The sequence below is a fragment of the Phlebotomus papatasi genome, chromosome 2 (genome assembly GCF_024763615.1).
Source record: "Phlebotomus papatasi isolate M1 chromosome 2, Ppap_2.1, whole genome shotgun sequence".
Lineage (NCBI taxonomy): Eukaryota > Metazoa > Arthropoda > Insecta > Diptera > Psychodidae > Phlebotomus > Phlebotomus papatasi.
Genome location: NC_077223.1, coordinates 31,783,249 through 31,801,423, shown reverse-complemented (window position 1 = coordinate 31,801,423; position 18,175 = coordinate 31,783,249).

Sequence of the window (18,175 nt, the reverse complement as noted above, 5' to 3'; positions counted from 1 at the left end):
GATAATAGTTGGTGAAAGAAGAACCTTAACCCTTTAAGGACAATTGGGCCACCGGTGTCCCAAAAATGAAATTTTTCCTACAGCCTTCTAAAGCTATGTTTCGGTTTAAAAAGTCAGAAAAGGTGATTTTTTTCAGACACCCAATTTTTTGACCCTCTCATTCTTAAAGAGTTAGCTTTTAGTTTGTGAAAATGTATGCAAGATGCGCAAAGAAGTCCAGGTTTACAGGCACAGATTATAGGACTTTCTCATGGAATAGAATAACCGATATCTATATACAGTAGAGTCTCTTAAATTCGAACGCTCGGGGGGGGGGGGGTATTTTTAACATTTCTCACCTCTCAAATTCGGACGATTTTTTCAAAACTAACGAAATTTATGTGAGATTAAATTGTACTTTGAAACAAATTCCCGTACTTTCTCACAAATCTTAAGTGATAACATACTTCCTTTTCATTTTATACGATCATAATGTCTGTAAACATTCAGGAAGAAGCACAGAAATATGATTTTCATTCATCCAGAATACGAACTTTCTAACATAACCTCACAATTGACAATTTGAATCCAAACGGCGTTCGAATTTGAGAGATTCAGATTTGAGAGACTCTACTGTATATATATTTACAGATCTTTTTATGAAAAATCCGCTTATTTTATTAGTATTTATTCTACCCTAACTTGTAAAAATTATATTTACAATTTCTCACAAGTTAGCTTTTTAATACTAAATTCATTTATTGATTTTTTTTAATGACGTTTCAAATCTTTCAGATGATGATAGACTTTAACTCTCAAAAATCAAATGTCTTCGGTGATAGTGCATCATTTACAAGCAATTTTGCTCGGATTGTCACTAAGCTCCTGTACATCATAGTTCAAAGATAAACCAACTAAACGGCTATTGAAGAAAATCTATGATTCCCTTGCAACAAAAGGTAATACAATGATGAGATCATTTTTTATAAAGTTTTATCCTAAAATTCAATTTCTTTTTGGTCGTTTCAGGCTCACAAGATTGTATCCTGTTTCTTTTGCTGCATGCTTTGATTCTCCTAGACCGTGAGAGTGGTAACAAGATACCAATAATTAAAGACGCAGCTATTGGTTGTACTCTTAGAATTATGAAAAATAAAACTTAATTTCATTCTTCATAATGACTTGTTTCTATTCTTCTTTATTCTTGAAATTAGTCGAAATTTATCTTGAAATTAATCTTCTGCAGTCTTAAATTTAATCTGCTAGCTTCTAAAAAAAAAAGATTTAAAGTTATTCGAAAAAAATCTTATTTTCAGTTCCGACTTAATTTTATTCTTTATAGGACTAATATTAAGAATAAAAAAATCTTAATATTTTTTAAGCCCTAAAAAGACTTGAAATTATGAAGAAAAGATTAAGTTTTAATCTTTTTTTTCTCTCAGTGTACATGCTCAGGGAGTCTTCCAATTGTTCTATGGTTTCTGCTAATCATCAATATTGTAAAAATCATTGAAATTAAGATTTATTTCCTACTTTCTTCATAACGATATTTTTTTTTTAAGGATTTTGCTATATACCTTTTCCAAGATATTACATTCCAGAAAACAGTATTCATGAAGAGAATCAGTGTCTCCTTGCTAACACTGATTCTGTGGTAATGAAAGTTTTAGTGATAATATTCTAAAAACTATCGTGCTTTATTATTAAAATGAGACTAACATATAAAATAAGACTAAATTGCTAAACCTTTCGTTTGACAGCTGTGAGGATTTTATATTCAATTTTAACCATTTTGTACTGAAACTGTGCGCTCTTTATTTGCAATATTAACCTTTTCGTGTTAAAACTATGAGAGTAAACATACAAGTGAAATCATTTTAAGATTAAGTTGTGCGGGATTTGAACATAATGTTAACCGTTTTATTCTGAAGCAGTGCCGGTTCTATGACTTTAATCATATTTAACTTAAGCTGTGCGAGTTTTATGCACAATTATGATCGTTTTTTAATTAAGATTAATTTAAAAATATATAGGGAATGTAGACATGGTTCGCACAGAGTGAACCTTCAAACGATGCGAATTTTCTCTTTTTTTTTTGCAAAGAACTGGTTTACTATTTTTCATCTAGTCTTGTGGGGTTAATAATGAACTATCGTATGGGTAAGATGTGACGAACTAGGTCTTTGCAAGCAAAGAGAAAATTCGCATCGTTTGAAGGTTTACTCTGTTCGAACCATGCCTGCATTCCCCTATTGAGGCCTTATTTTTAGCGTTGTGTGTTTTAACCCCCTGTATTAAGAACACCAAGTCCTTAATTTTTCCTGCCCTCCTGGAGTTTTGATTGCCTATTTCAACACACAAAAACAGCTAAATAATTCTTGATTAACTCTTCTATTTGAAGTACTTTCTTTTAGTTTAAATTTCTGGACAAATGATAATCAATAATGTAGACAATATATCACTGTATTATATTTACATTGAAATTATTGCAAATGTTACAAATACACTAAATCGCAAGTTCTTTTACGTGTCATTATATCAAAGTCTGTTAAAAATAACCTATGTATTATTACTATAAGATAATATTAAAAAGTATTTTTTTAGACTTTAAAAATTGATTGATCAAGTCATACTATTTCCCAATTTGCGAATAGTGGAAAAAATAATATTTTTATGTCTCATTGTTTTACATGTTTACTAACATGATTTAATACAGACAACATTCTGAAATACCTATCTGTAAAAGAAGAGCGATTAATTAGAAAATAGTCAGGTTATTTTACCACAGAGAGTATGTTTTATGTGTACAAAATCGTTGACGTACTTCACATCGATAGGTTTTCATAACAAAATTTTGTTCATGGCTTTCCCAAGAATGTTTTCATAATATTCCTCGTAAGCAATATCAATATTGATATTGCTTACAGGAAATGTTTAAAAAATTCAAAAATGCTTAATTTTCATTTACTACATTTTACATATGTTTTACATTTTTATATATTTTTTACTATGTGAAGGCACAACCCTGCTTTCAATTATTCCTCTTAATTTTTAATGTTCTTGAACCCTTACCAAGGTTAATCTAGATATAGTGACTAAGTATTTCTTTTATGTGGAATATAATTATTATTACTTATTTAGTCTTTTAAGAACTTTGGTTAAGTTTTTATGCAATTTTTGGGTCATAATTAAGCGGTGTTAAAATTCAACACGACATATGTATTACCCATTTCTGTGATTAATATAGGGTCCATTTTAAGAGCGTAAGCATCGAACTCATGAGTTCTAGTATTTGGCACCCTCTTCATCTAATCACAGTCTTTTCTTAGAAATTACAATTACATAACTGCAATTTATCCTGGGAAATTTTATGGTTGATACACTGAGAAAAAAGAGGGTGCGATTAACTTTTTTCCTCAGAACTTTAACACTTTTTAGGTGTAAAAATATATCAACATTTTTTTCATGTTAATTTTACATCTTTTTAAGGGTAAAATTAACATGAAAAAGGCTTACTTTAACCCCTAATACACCTAAAAAGGGTAATATTTACACCGATTTTGGATCAATACCGCAGGGTAAAATTAACATTTCCGGAATGTAATTTTTAACTTTTTCGGATTTCTCTCAGTGTAAGAAGTTTCTTGAAATATAATCACAAGATTTATCGTTATATAAACGCTTGTTTAAAACAAAACCCATGTGAATTATTTAAAATTTTGAGGGAGCGTTTTCTGGCAAATTCATGAGGTCAGTTTGAGGAGGAACATATGGACATTTGGTGGGAGTAACTCAAATAGAAAAAGAAATGGATCCAAATGCCACGGAGGAGCATGTGTAAAAATTGCCACAGTCATAAAAATATGATTCAGTAAATCGTTCCCCGCAGATTCATGTACTCTCTCACTCATATCTTTGCCCAAGATTCTTTGCCATGAATGTGAGAAATGGACAGAGATGGATCAAATGATTCCCATGTGGAAGCATGTGTATGAATATGACATGGAGACCTGGAAGAGAAATTTTATACCATATTTATTATTTCACGCTTTCTCCCCTTTGCAATCCATATATGGAGTCGCCAGTGGTGCTTACTTTTGCCCCATTCTTCGACTCTCAGGTCTTTGAAAGTCTGGATGAGAATTTTCAAAATGAAAAATTTCAGTAAGAAGTGGCTGGAAAAATTGCTAGTACACACAGATGAATTCACGCACACAACACATTAATCATTGTGTTGTGAAAAGTGGAGACGAAAAGTGATCCTTTGGTTTGGGGAAAAATTTCAACTCTGTGTGAATGAACCTCATCCATTTTCCAATGCTATGCTGTAGCCTGAAGCTGGTGAGACGTACACCATCATCCGGAGGGTAATCCATGTGCCCCACGAATACATGCCATAACTTTACGACACGAAAAACCATCCAATTGTACCCTGGACGCTCATATCATGCTGTAAAGAAATTATTAACATCCTCCAAGAAGCATCCCTCCCGTGTTAGTCAAACACTCCTCCATTCATTCCTGCCCTACACAACCCATCAAATGCTCGTATAAAATCAAGATTCTATCCACATTTTCTACACTCATGCCATGTATGGGCTACGGGGGTTCAGGGGCAAAATTTATTTTTATGATGATAACAAGGGTGCGAGGACCAAATTGTCATTTCCTCGGTGGTGTAGGGGGTGTTTGTGTACAGCAAAATGTGTCTGCAACTCTGGGCGTAAAGATTGATGATTGATGGCCCAACAATTACATTATATCGTCACGGGGATTTTTTTTTTGGCTCCTTCTACTTTGAGGTTGAACCTTTTCTTCCCAGCATCATTCATTTATTACACCACCCCCAAATATTCCAACACTGTGAATTTTCCATCTGGGATCACTTTCTCAAGAGATCTTTTCAGTAAGTGCCTTCAGCAGGGGGTGATGTCGTTGAGTTAGACAACTTCAATTTTATAACTGAGCCAACAATCTCGAGATATCAAGTTTAGATATCACGCAAATTAAGTGGTTCTTGTTAAACTTTCAAAATGAACATGTCCAATATCATATTTAGGGCGTTCATGGTTTCAGACATACTTTATAAACTATCAAATTATCACAAAACTAAAATGTGTATATATATTATTGTATGATTAAAGTGTTTCAATCTATGAATGAAGTTAGAATTCACTTACCTGTCCTTATGTAATAAAAGAAATCACTTGTAGAATATACATATTTATTAATAATGCTCACACAACATTCTATGAAGGAACGAGGCCTTCCCGCAAGGGGATTTCTAAATATGCATTATTATTTTTCCTTGTACGAGATGAGGTTGTCAGTCCCATGCCCGTGGAATCAAGTGCAGTGAAGCTCACTGGATGCAATCCGAACACCTTTAACGCCAGAAACATTTCTGGTGACCTAAAGGAGATTCGAACCCGGGACATTTGTATCATAGAGCGAGTGCTCTACCACTTGACCCATTGAGTGCCTAGAATATATATAACAATATCTAATTTCAAAAAATGATTTAAAGGGAAATTCTATGTTCAAGAAATTTCGATTTTGTCTTACATAGTGTTTCCGGGAGAAATGAACTACTTCGTCCCTATTCAAACTACATATTATCTAGGGGGGGAAAGTGGGGCACAATTGAATTGGATTAAAGTACCTTTAAAATAGAATTTTTTGTCCTATTTTTAATGGAAATTAGCCTTACCAAAATGTTATTTTGCTTCATAATTGGTTTGAGAAACCAAAATATATCAGGATGAGGTCTAGTTACATTTTAAAATAGGAGAAAAGGACCTTATTTCAAAAGTGCCCCAATTCAAAGGTACTCCGCTTCTCCCTAATGACATTTTTTTCCAAAAACGAATTAACTCATCATTCTGTTATATTTAAAAAATTTAAATTAAAAGTTATCTAAAAATACATACTCCCTCTGTCCCAGAAAATGTCGTACATTCTTTCATATAAAATGTACTAGCAAACATACGATTTTTTCGGGACGATAATTTATAATTTTCACCAAAATCATAAAATAATTTTAACTAAATTTGTTTGAGTTGCAGTATCTCTGCAAAATTTTTACAGAATGAAGTCAAAAAGAGGTTTGTTTTTATTACATTTGATACCCCTTTAATTTTAAGGATGTATCCGGTATTACCTTTTGTGTGACCTTTCGATTAGGAAAAAACTATATTTGTAATGGTAGAACAAACCATTTCTTCGTCATTTTACTTTCGGTTTAAATCAAATTTCAAATTGAATGTGCAAAAATAAAATTAAGGTTATTCAGGTGTAGGATAAGAAAAAACACTGTTAGAACCTGCAGAGTATGCAGAGCAGACTTAATGCTTAAGTGGTATTTGATAGAATACAAAACACATTCACCAAAGTCAAAGGGGAGATATTAAGGTGAAAATGTGTACACCACTTCGAGACACTTCCACAATTTATATGGAAGAGCTCTTCACACTTCCAGCATTTCGGAAAACTCCCGGAAATGCTGCAATACTTCCGGCACTTCTTACACTTCATGCAATTCTCATACTTAAGAATCAATAATTTATTTAATATTATGAAAAATCTATTTAAAAAATTCTCAAGAAATTTATTTTTACGTACATTTTATTATATTTTACTTACATTTTGAATTTCTTGCAGCACATATTCTTCAAATTAAAAATCAAATTGAAAATCATTCTTTAAATTTTTATTTTTTCATTCCTGTAATCCATAAATATAGATAGATAGATAGATAGATGTTCATCAGCAATGCTTATAAGGAACCACACAAGTACATTGTAATTACACGGTGCGACAAAATTTACCTTTTTGTGGGTGTCTTTGACGAGAGTGCCAAAACTAGTTAGAGGGCCATTTAAGGACCTCAAATCTGCAATCCGTTTGTCCGGGTCACCTCTAGATTTTTTTGAAAAAGCATATTTAGTTTTTTGATGTTTTATAAAATTCAAAAATTCATATCTCCGGTTCTAATTATCCGGTGGTAGTCACATAAAGCTAAACTGACACGTAATTTCATCCTTTATAACTCTTGTGAACATATCAAGCATCTACGATGAAAATGAAGTATATTTTTTAAAGATTTTTTGAAAAAGGGTACCTAAAATGGTGCATTTTTCTGTGTTTTTTCCATCTTCTAGTAATTTTCCCACTTTAATAGAGCATTTTATATGTCAAATAACTATGCCTAAAATTTAGAGAATTTAATATTCTTTCATATCTTTTTGGTTTAAATTTTCTATCCTAATTCGTTTATTCACAATAATTTATTGAAAATAAAATGCATTATTATAAAAATAAAATCTCTTATTATATATAATAATTTGGTATCTTTGTCTAACCTACTGAAGAGCATTCTCTTTTGCACTCTCACTTACACATTTCATACAAAAAGAGGCGAAATGAAAAAAAGAGACGTATTTAGAAATAGAGAGAGAAGAATAGTTTTTTGGCACTCATAACAGCTATTCTTCTCTCTCTATTTCTAAATACGTCTCTTTTTTTCATTTCACCTCTTTTTATATGAAATTTGTAAGTGAGAGTGCAAAAGAGAATGCTCTTCAGTAGGTTAGACAAAGATACTAATATAATTATATATAATGAGAGATTTTAATGCACTTTATTTTCAAAAAATTATTGTGAATAAACGAACTATGATAGAAAATTCAAACCAAAAGAAAATGAAAGAATATTAAATTCTCTAACTTTTAGGCATAGTTATTTGACATATAAAATGCTCTATTAAAGTGGGAAAATTACTAGAAGATGGAAAAAACACAGAAAAATGCACCATTTTAGGTGCCCTTTTTCAAAAAATCTTTAAAAAATATACTTCATTTTCATCATAGATTCTTGATATGTTCACAAGAGTTATAGAGGATGAAATTACACGTCAGTTTAGCTTTATATGACTACCACCGGATAATTAGAACCGGAGATATGAATTTTTGAATTTTATAAAACATCAAAAAACTAAATATGCTTTTTCAAAAAAATCTAGAGGTGACCCGGACAAACGGATTGCAGATTTGAGGTCCTTAAATGGCCCTCTAACAAGTTTTGGCACTCTCGTCAAAGACACCCACAACGTGTCGCACAGTGTTATTAGCGGCCACCGCCGTCTTAGCGTTGATGACCAACCTCAGGAGTGAAAACGGTGTAAAACTCCATTCATTCATTTCAAAAACAAATTTATTTAATATTGTATCAAAAATAATTGTTTTTCAAAAGTTGACCATTTTTTATCCGCTAAAAGTTTCTTGTTAAGTTTGAAAAAAATACTTAAGTTACTCTGTAAAATAGATCATCCGACAGGATAGAGGTCAGATCAGTGAGATATTTCTAAGGTTACTCTTAAAACCCCATGCATCACCACGCTCTTACTTCATTGCCGTTATCCCCAAAGGCTTCATACCCGTTTAAATATATCACAGAATCTGGCAAATCGTATATTCCGGATTTGGATAGAGAGGTCTTTGCTTAAAAGGTTACGAGCAAAAAGTACCATAATAACCCGTAATACAGTTCATACAATTCCTACAGTTCTCCTTATTCCTTTCAGTGAAAAAATGTGGGACCCATATATAGAGCTTTTAAATACATCCAAGCTTTTCTAAATAGCGAAATACTAGGGGCCCATCAATCCTAATAAAAAGTGAAGATATTTTTCACTTTTCCTTGTAAAAATTTTGCAGATATTGCACCGCGACTTAAACAAATTTGCTTGTAGTTCTTGCATTATTTCTGCGAGCATTATGAAATATGTATTTTTAGATAGCTTTCAATGCCCGATTTCGAAATATATCAGACTGATAAGGCAATTCTCTTTAGGAAAAAACTAGCCAGTAGTCTTCAGTGCCTCTATGCAAAAACGTATGGAAAACTGAAATGTCGAGAGGCCCCTGGAAATACTATCGAATTATTGTTTTCCAAAATCTTGATAATCTCTTCAATTCGATAATTTTTTCCACTCGAATACTCACAATATTGCCATCAATGTTAGAGACCGTTCAAAGTAAAGTTGATCTTTTCGATAAATTATATCCTTATATCGAAATTGTCTAAGCCATTCTTCAATCATTTAAACACGATCTATATAAACCCCCAAAATGTTTTTTTGTGGAAGTCTATCACTTAGGACTTTCCAAATTCGACTAACATTAAATACTACAAAGGTACCTTTTTGTTCCTTACATATTTTATAAAAGCCCTTCAAAGGACATATCGACTTATTAGAAGGATACTCAGCATTAGAGGGATGTAAAAGCAAAAAGCTGGAGGATACCTACGGGATACTCCTTAAGTATAAGTTATAATGGCTACTCCTTATGCTATAATAAATTTTAGCGTTATTTACTCCGAATTATTATCATAACCGAACTTGTAAAATGTTAAAAAAAAACTTTTTCGACCACTCGAATCAAAATCTGAGCTAAAAGTAACGTATAGTCTGCAAAATTCGGAATTAGACAGAGATGGCTTTATTTTCGGACACTCCCACTTCCAAAGACTTCCAAGCACTTCATTTTTAGTTGTACACCACTTCTGACCCTAATATCTCCCCTTTGATGAAAATGGTACGTTTTTGGACAAATTTGAAACTGAAGTAGAAAATTAAAAAAAAGTTGTAAGAGGACAAGCTTTAAACAATCCTCGAAGATCTTACAAAGATCTTTTCGAGTTGCAAATGATCGAGTTTTAGCACAGATAAGGTAAAACATAGATTATAACCAGGAATTGTTAAATAATTTGGCTTGCATTTTCATTAAAAAATCCACAGTTTGTTAACCCTGTATTTGATTGAAATTTTCTGGAGACCAACATCCTTTTACGACGACCCAATGAATTTTAGTGAATCCGACTTATTTTTTTCCAATGGGAATATTTCGTGGAGGTTTATTTAAATTGAAGATATTTTGGGGTATTTAAAGTTACGGGAGATATCTTGGAAATTACAAGGAAAATGAATATATATATATATGGTTCATTTTACATACATTTTCCTTTTGTGCTTTTTCCCTTTTCCCATGATTTGGAATGCTAAACAAAATTTATTATTCCATGCAAACAAGTAAATCAAGATTATTTTTGAGATATAGAAACTGATGAGTTAGTGCCATCTGCAAAACTATTACGGTTTTGCACCATACTCATCAAAGTTTACCACTGATTTGAATCGATTTATAATAAGTCAATTTTAGCGTATTCTTGATTATCCGGGAATCAATGGATTTTCAATGAGCACAGCTTTTCCCAATGGATTCAAAAATAACTGTTTTAGAACCACTTTTTACCTTCTGACTTTGAAAAAAAGTATTAGAGTGATGTTTTATGCGCTCTTGATCAGTAAAGTGCCCTTAAGTGGCTCGAGTCGACCTGTGCAGTTATTCATTCAGTAAGAGAATAATTTAACATAATAATGTTATTTTTTTCCAAAAGACCTATCAATAATAATCTCATGTTAAATTGACCATAAAGCATTAAATAAATAAAGTATTTAACCGGTCGACTATAGAGGGCACTTTACCTTATTTTTCAGTTTTTGTGCTTCTATTTATCTAGTGTACAAATGTTTAATATATAGCTCAATTATTTCTTTTTTTTGCCTTTTAGTAGCACTTTTGAGTCTGATGATGACCCTAAAACCTCTCATGTGAGGCTTGGCAGAACTGGACTCTTTCCTAATGGTTAAACTGGGGCAATTCCCTGCAGTGTTGAGTGAAATTGGGATATAAGAAACATAATGAAAAACAAACGTTCATGCAATTGGTGTAATTTTGGCATTCGACACTCGTACGAGTGTTTGGCGCTGAAAAAGCTCCACTTTAGCTCTTTCTCGGGGGTGGATTGAGGCGGAAGCAATGAAGGGTGGCATTTAGAGAGCGACAGAAACAAGAATTTACAGCTCTCATTTCCGAAAATGGCTCAAATTTTCACGATAAAAACGGAGAATCTCTTTTAATGTCGACGCTTTTCAAATGATACCAAAAACTTGGCTTCATCCCCATTTCATATCATGTAATCCAACTTCATCTCTTCTTCATATCCGCCAAATTGATGTCGGAGGAGGAAGTTTCTGAAGGGGTTATAGCCATGTTGAAAATGGAGTTTCTTTTCGAGAAGTGTTCCCGATGAGGTTTTCATACTCTATCAAAGCATTCAAAAGTTTCCATAAATACCCTATCCTCACACAGAGAAAAGTATTATGTCGAAAATACAGAAATAATTTTTCCTTTCCTGTTGAATTTCCATTTATATCGTTTCATACATATAAATTGATTTCTCATGAGATGAAATATTTGTTCAATTCACACATCATTCACGATTCTCTTGGCCAAAGGTATGGTGTGGGAACAAATCTTCTGTGAAAACTCACTTTCTATTATAACCCCTAGACCAGAACTGTACCGCAATATAACTTTTGTTGACGAAGAATAGATGAGGTGCATCATGGAGTTTTTCTCATTTTGCGTTTTAATGATGTTTGTTCCTTTTCTCAGCTGCTTTTTTCCTGGCCACATCAACAACCGTCGAAGTTTAACTAAGGTAAAATACCTCAACGTCAATTAAAATGGTAACAGAAAATTGGAACGTTTCTAACTTTTGATTTCCATTTTAATTATATTCTGTTTTTTTTTTCGACTTGTCACCGATCTGGAACTTCAAACTTATTATTCTTTTTCCTACCACTTCCCCTGCCTTCCCTTTAAAAGCATGTTTCTTTTCATTTTTTTTTTCTTAAATTTGCTCAAACGATTTCACTGAGAGTTGATCAATTTTTTTTAATCATTTTAGAGTTAATATGAATTTTATGAATGCTGATGGAAGTTCAAGACATAAGAAATTCACTCTTTTTCAATTTCGATTTTGGATTGGTTTTTTGATAGTTTATGAACCAATTTAAACCGGTAGTGAGCGAAAACTGGGTATCTATACTTAAAAACTGTGACAAATTATAATTTCACAGAGAGCTTTACATTGTTCAGTTAAGCATTCTCCAAAGTTGAGATATTTTGCCAAATCTTTTGTTGTTTTGTTTGTGAGAAAATGACGAATTTGTTTTTGGTAACTATAAAAACAGATTTAAAAAAACTTATATTATTAGATTTGGATTAGAGTCTTTCAGAAACACTTATTGCAATGCTAAAAATCCAATCTAACACGTCTTTATGGTCCTAAAGAATAGATGTTTTCAACACCCGCGATTTTAAAAATTACCACCCGCCAATTTTATATCATATTCTTGGTTAAATACGTCAAAACACTTTTTTATTTAACCCTTTAAGTACGACTGAGTTAACATTCAGTGGTATTGTCAGAATTTTTTTTTTAAATTTTTGGGCTATTGTTGTTCCTATCGTCCACAAAGTCATTAAATACACCGAATCAGACTCTCTTGGACTTTCCAAAGTTATATGTAAGACGTTTCACAAATTTTGTTTATCGGTTTAATTTTTATTGTTGATTTTCGGTCCATAAAAAATGTCTCATTCTTAAAGGATTAAATCGCTAAAATCAATTTGTCTGATGCGATTCTTTACCCTAAAAATTCAAGTTACAATCGAATTTACACACATTCCTAGCTGCAAGCATTTCGAGATCACCTGAATATATTGTCAGCTACCATAAGCATAGGGGGAAGTGGGGCACCTTTGAAAGTGGGGTACCTTTTAAATTGGGATTTTTTACCTAATTTTAAATAAAATTTAGCCTTATCGTGATATAATTTAGTTGAATAAACAGATTAAAAAGCCAAATTATTTCACGATAAGACTTAATTATATTTAAAAATAGGTGAAAAATCCCAATTTCAAAGGTGCCCCACTTTCAAAGGTGCCCAACTTCCCCCTATTATTATTTTTATTGCAAAAATGGATTAAGGTTACTTAAAGGTAGAAGGCCAGTACGTTCTAAAATCTGCACTTTTTAACCAATTACGAATTTACACATAATTTTCTGAAGATTTATAAAGCACTTAAAATCAGTAGTAAACCGGAATGCATTTGGAAATAGTAGTGATCAAGGAAAATTTGCGAATTCTCTATTCATTCTATCCCGTAATATCTCCCTATACCCTGCGTCTACTTAAACATACAGTGAATGCCAAAAGTTAGTTGCCCAATTTCGAGAAACCAGGTGAAAAAATATTATTGAAAAAATACTTGTTCATTTTTTTTTGTTCAAATGAGTGCCTTGTAATCCATAAATCTTATTTATGCATTTCAAAAAAATAATTAATTTTATTTCATCTCTGAGAAAAATAGTTTGCAAAAGGATGTTCAAATTTGGTCGTCACTCCATGTAATTAACCAAAAAATTTAGTAACCCATTTTCCAACAATCTGTTTTGCAAAAGGAGATCAATTTTTTGCAAAAGGAGGTCAATTTTGTGGAAAAATGAGCACTTTCCAGCGGCTTCCAGTGTCAGTGTCGCTGTGTCACTCAGAATTGTCAAATGGCAGACAAAATATTAATCCATTTTAGAAATATTTTGCAAAGTGGTGATAATTTTCGCGTGTTTCTCAATAATTATAATAGTGGAAATTGGGAGGAAAAGCTCTTCCGGTAGAGATTTGTGTTGTGATTCGGAAAAAGACAGTGCCGACAGAAATTAAATGAAATTTGAGCAGTGTTTTGCAGGAAAATTGCTCAAATTATTTATTTGCAAAATTAAATTTTGTGTTTCAGAGGGCTTGCTCAAGTCCCTGGAGTGTTGTGTGATAAATATTTTGTATCCAAAAGACTTCAATATACTGAAATATTTAAAGATTTGTTTGCGATGTTGCATCCCCAGTGCAAAAGTTTTTGACATGTCGGATGGTTCATTTATCAATAATCCGGCTGCTAAAATTCTTACATATATTAGTTTTGAATTAGGTTAAAACTGGCAAAATTTTCCAAGAAATTCAATAATAATAGCAAGTGTGAATAATTTATTGTGAAAAAATGTGTATAATCGTAGTAAAATTAAAACTGTTAAGTGCAATTGGCTTCTTCATTAATATTTCGGGTACGTCGATTTTGTGGCTATACGGCAGACAAGAACACTAAATTTGCTTTATGATGTCTCAGTGTAGATAATGCAGCTAAAGTGTTCAGTTGTAGGCAAAAATTTGCAAAAAAATTGCATAAGGGAGACAATAATTTGCAAAAATACACCCAAATGAAAATATTTACATCCAATTGCAAATTTTTCAATTAATTTACAGCTGATCTCCAAAATCAATCAATTTTTGCATCCAAATGCAAATTTTTGCAAACTATTTTTTCAGAGTAGTATTGTTTTCGAGAAGTTTAAAATTATTCATACGTAAAAAGTTTGTTGCCTTATTCGAAAAGTTAATTCAAAATGGTAAAAATGTGCAACGAATTTAACGTAAACCGATTATATTTTGAGTTTGTGATTTGAAAAATAAATTGTCTGTTTGCACATTTCTGAAGCAGTTGTGAATGGTGAATATATTTATATAAAAGTATGATAAATAACAAGAAATAATTTGTTTTTGATAATTTATAATTAATTTTAAAAATTAAAATTGCAAAAAGTTTAATGAAGAGAAATCATTCAAAGATACCGCCGGAATCAATCTGTGTCATCAATTGTTTAATTTTATGGCAAATCACGACAGATTATACCTAAAATATTCAAAGTTTATGGTGAAAAGACACGAGTACATTGGGAAAAAGCTATTAGCAGACCCAAGGATTCGACTCATAGAGTTGATAACCGCATTACTATATATGTTTCTTTGATAGCTTTGATAGTAACCCCATGATGTCTACCTCAAAAATTCAAAGTCAGTTGGTCACCGAAGGAACACAGGTTTCAAATGTTACCAAAAACAACCGCAAACTCAAATAAACTGGTAGTTAATAACCAAAACCGATCTGGATAAAAGATTGCAGATTTACTTTTAACATTTAAAAAAAGTGAATATACAGCCTTTTACCCAGATTGGTCAGGCTTATCAATGGAATCTTGCGGCCCAACGTATACCATTCACCACAAATTTTCTCCTATTTTTAAATAAAACTGATTCTTGTCGTAATATAATTTAGCTTCGAAATTGACTATCGGAGCTAAATTTATCATGGTAGAATCAAATTCCGAGAAAAAAGCCCTATTTCATAGACGCCCCACTTCCCCCTATATATGCGTATACATTTTTTAGAGAAAAGATCAGAATTTTTCTACGTGTCTTAAGATAATCAATTTCTAAAAGACACTCACCAATTGGAAAAATAATTGCTAAAAGAAGACAAATAGAATGAAATTTCCGTAAACTATCCGTTCATTTCGTTCAATTAGTACATGAAAAGTTGTCTGCTGATGCAAAAGTTTCGTAATTGCATCATGGTCAATGGAATATTCTGTATAGAGCTTTTCAAGTACTGTAAATATATTCGACCTCAATACACCAAAATGAATAACCATAATGAAGGTTTCGAGAAAGACCAAACCAACCCTCAAAAACCTCTCATAGTTGAGTCAAAGTTACGTATTTCCGTTCTATTTTTTGAGTGTACTTACAAACGACAATAGATATCATCTGCCAAGGAAATTTAAAAAAAAAATTAAATTATAATAATTATCTATTTAAAATGTTGAATTCAACATATAAATTGGAAATTTATGTTTTGTACAAGCAATTCTATATAGAAAATTAAATTCTTGAATATAAATCTCTTAGCCAAGACAGTTAAAACTGTCACCCCATAAAATAAGGATTTACAACAACATCTCTATATTTTACCACAGAAGCCATAAAATCAATAATAACTAGTGCACATGGTGATCCATTTATTTCATAAAAAATTTAAATGGCAAAATGAATATTCGAGTTCAGTCTCGATGTCAGAGTTGGAAACTAGATTATCCAATGTTCCTTTAATAACATTATGCACCATTAATTTATTGACGATTGAAAATTGTTTTCTTGGATGTCTTGGATAGTTCAACATCCGTCCAAAGTTGAAATTATTTTTGGCTTCAATTCAGAGAGCATTATTTTTTTTATATTTCTAAAAAATAATATGATTATTGAAAAGTTCTTTTTAATCAGTAAGACGATTTTAAATCGTAAATAAAATATTGACTTTACGCATTGTCCGCATGCAATTGAATATTCTTCTCCACATTGATTGACTATAGAGCTTGAAAGCATTCAAAGTTTCAGTCCATCAGAAAACGCGAATATTTGATCAAGTCGTATGAGAAATGAGCCTTCCGAAGTAGCTTCTTTAACTTAAGAGATTCAATATTGTATTGCTCTTTTGTTTATTTAAAATTATTAAACAACTTAACCTCTATACATATACATTTTGTAGTATCTCAATGAGTTTTCTTTTAATTTACAATCGCACCAAGAATATATTTTTCAACGGTTTATTGTCACAAGCCCTCTTTACGTAATGCAGATAAAAAGAATTAACAAAAAAATCGAATTAAAATTCAATTGAGTGCATTATACCCATTATCAGATCAACTGGGTTAAAAACTCGCCACCCAATTTGCTGGATTCAAATGTACATAGTATATGTACGAGGATAAATTTAGGGTTGGGGTATCGAAGGGTATCGCATAAAAATGGTTTCGACGGCAACATGCAATCATTTATCAATAAATAATTTTTATAATATGCTGCCTTATTTATGACTTGAGCCAAATACATTTTTATCGAAAGCACATAGTGGGTTCAGAGTCCACAATTGCAAACTGTGTGTATCGATCATGGGTGAGAGGGTTAAATGACTCTCTAGGGGTTGGTATAGGTCATATGGAATAGAGTCAATTGAGTAGATAAATTGCTACATTAGAGGGTTATTATACGCATTGGATATCGCTTTCGTAATTCAATAAAATACCCTGGAACACTATTAATTTTCCTCGAGCGTTCCAAAACAAGCCAGTAATATAGCAACTCAGAACGTAATTGAGAGCACATTTTCTACTGTAACTGAAAAATCCTCTACAATTAACTGGATGGAACGGGAGCCGAAAAGGAAGTTTGGGGAAATCGCCATTGAGATTTTATAGAATTTTTATGCACTAATTTATTCTTTTAATGTATTCCTTGTTGCCTATTAATTCTCTCCTTCAAGAACACTAAGAAACAACCTCTTGCGGATACTTTCGTTCCAGTCAAACAACATTTTACTAGAAATTTTCCTTAATAAAATTTGCCTCCACCAACTTAAATCGCTAGGGAATATTCTCCACTTTGACTAGCACCCGCCTCATGGAAATTTCAAAAGAATTTCACACACAGTCTGCAATTTAGTTATAGCGTGTGCATTACAGGATAGAAAAGAAGGAGCTGTATGAACATTTATTCGATAGTTTAAAAATAGCCTTAAATTTAAATACAGTAGCAGCCGTAGCAGCATATTATAATTCTGCCTAGAAAATTTATTTAAGTTAGAAATAAATACTAAGTAATAATAATACATGCTAAAAATAAAATAAAAAATGAATACTAAATCGGAAGCTAACCAAATTCCATTAGTTAATTTTTGTTCTTCAAAATCATTTGTTTTCGTTTGTACACTAAGTTACGGAATATAAAAACAAAACTTTATAAGATATCAAAATAGTGATTTTATTGTCCTCTTTCCATCTTCTCAAAAAGAAATCATTCTCTTTAATGGCCTCTACACACTAGAATAATTTATGTCCATATTGAAGATTTTCTATATTAAAGAACACAAGCGTAGGAAATTTGCTTCAATATGGACATATATGTCTCTAGTGTGTTGAGGCCATAAAACCGTAGGGATAGAAGGACCATAGGAGTAGGGGATACACTCAGAAAAGAGCTCTGTGGAAACAGCTCTTAATTTAGCTCTTGAAACAAGAACGGGCATTTGTGTCTTGGGTTAAAGACTATTTTACTTTTATTTTAGAACTTGCTTTAGCTCAAGAACGTACAGTCTTTGAATTTTCATACATGGAAAAAATAGTCTCTGGAAAAATTTTAAGTATTAAGCAGTTCTTGGAGCAAAGCATTACGAGTTTTGCTTCTAGTATCAGATTTTCTCTGCTGTATCGCAACAATATTGACGTACACTCACAATTAAAAAAAAAGCAAATGAATTTCACGTTTTTTTATTGCTCTACCACCGTATACACTTCTTAATTTATAATATTTCACATTTCAAATTTTTTCCTAAAATCTAAG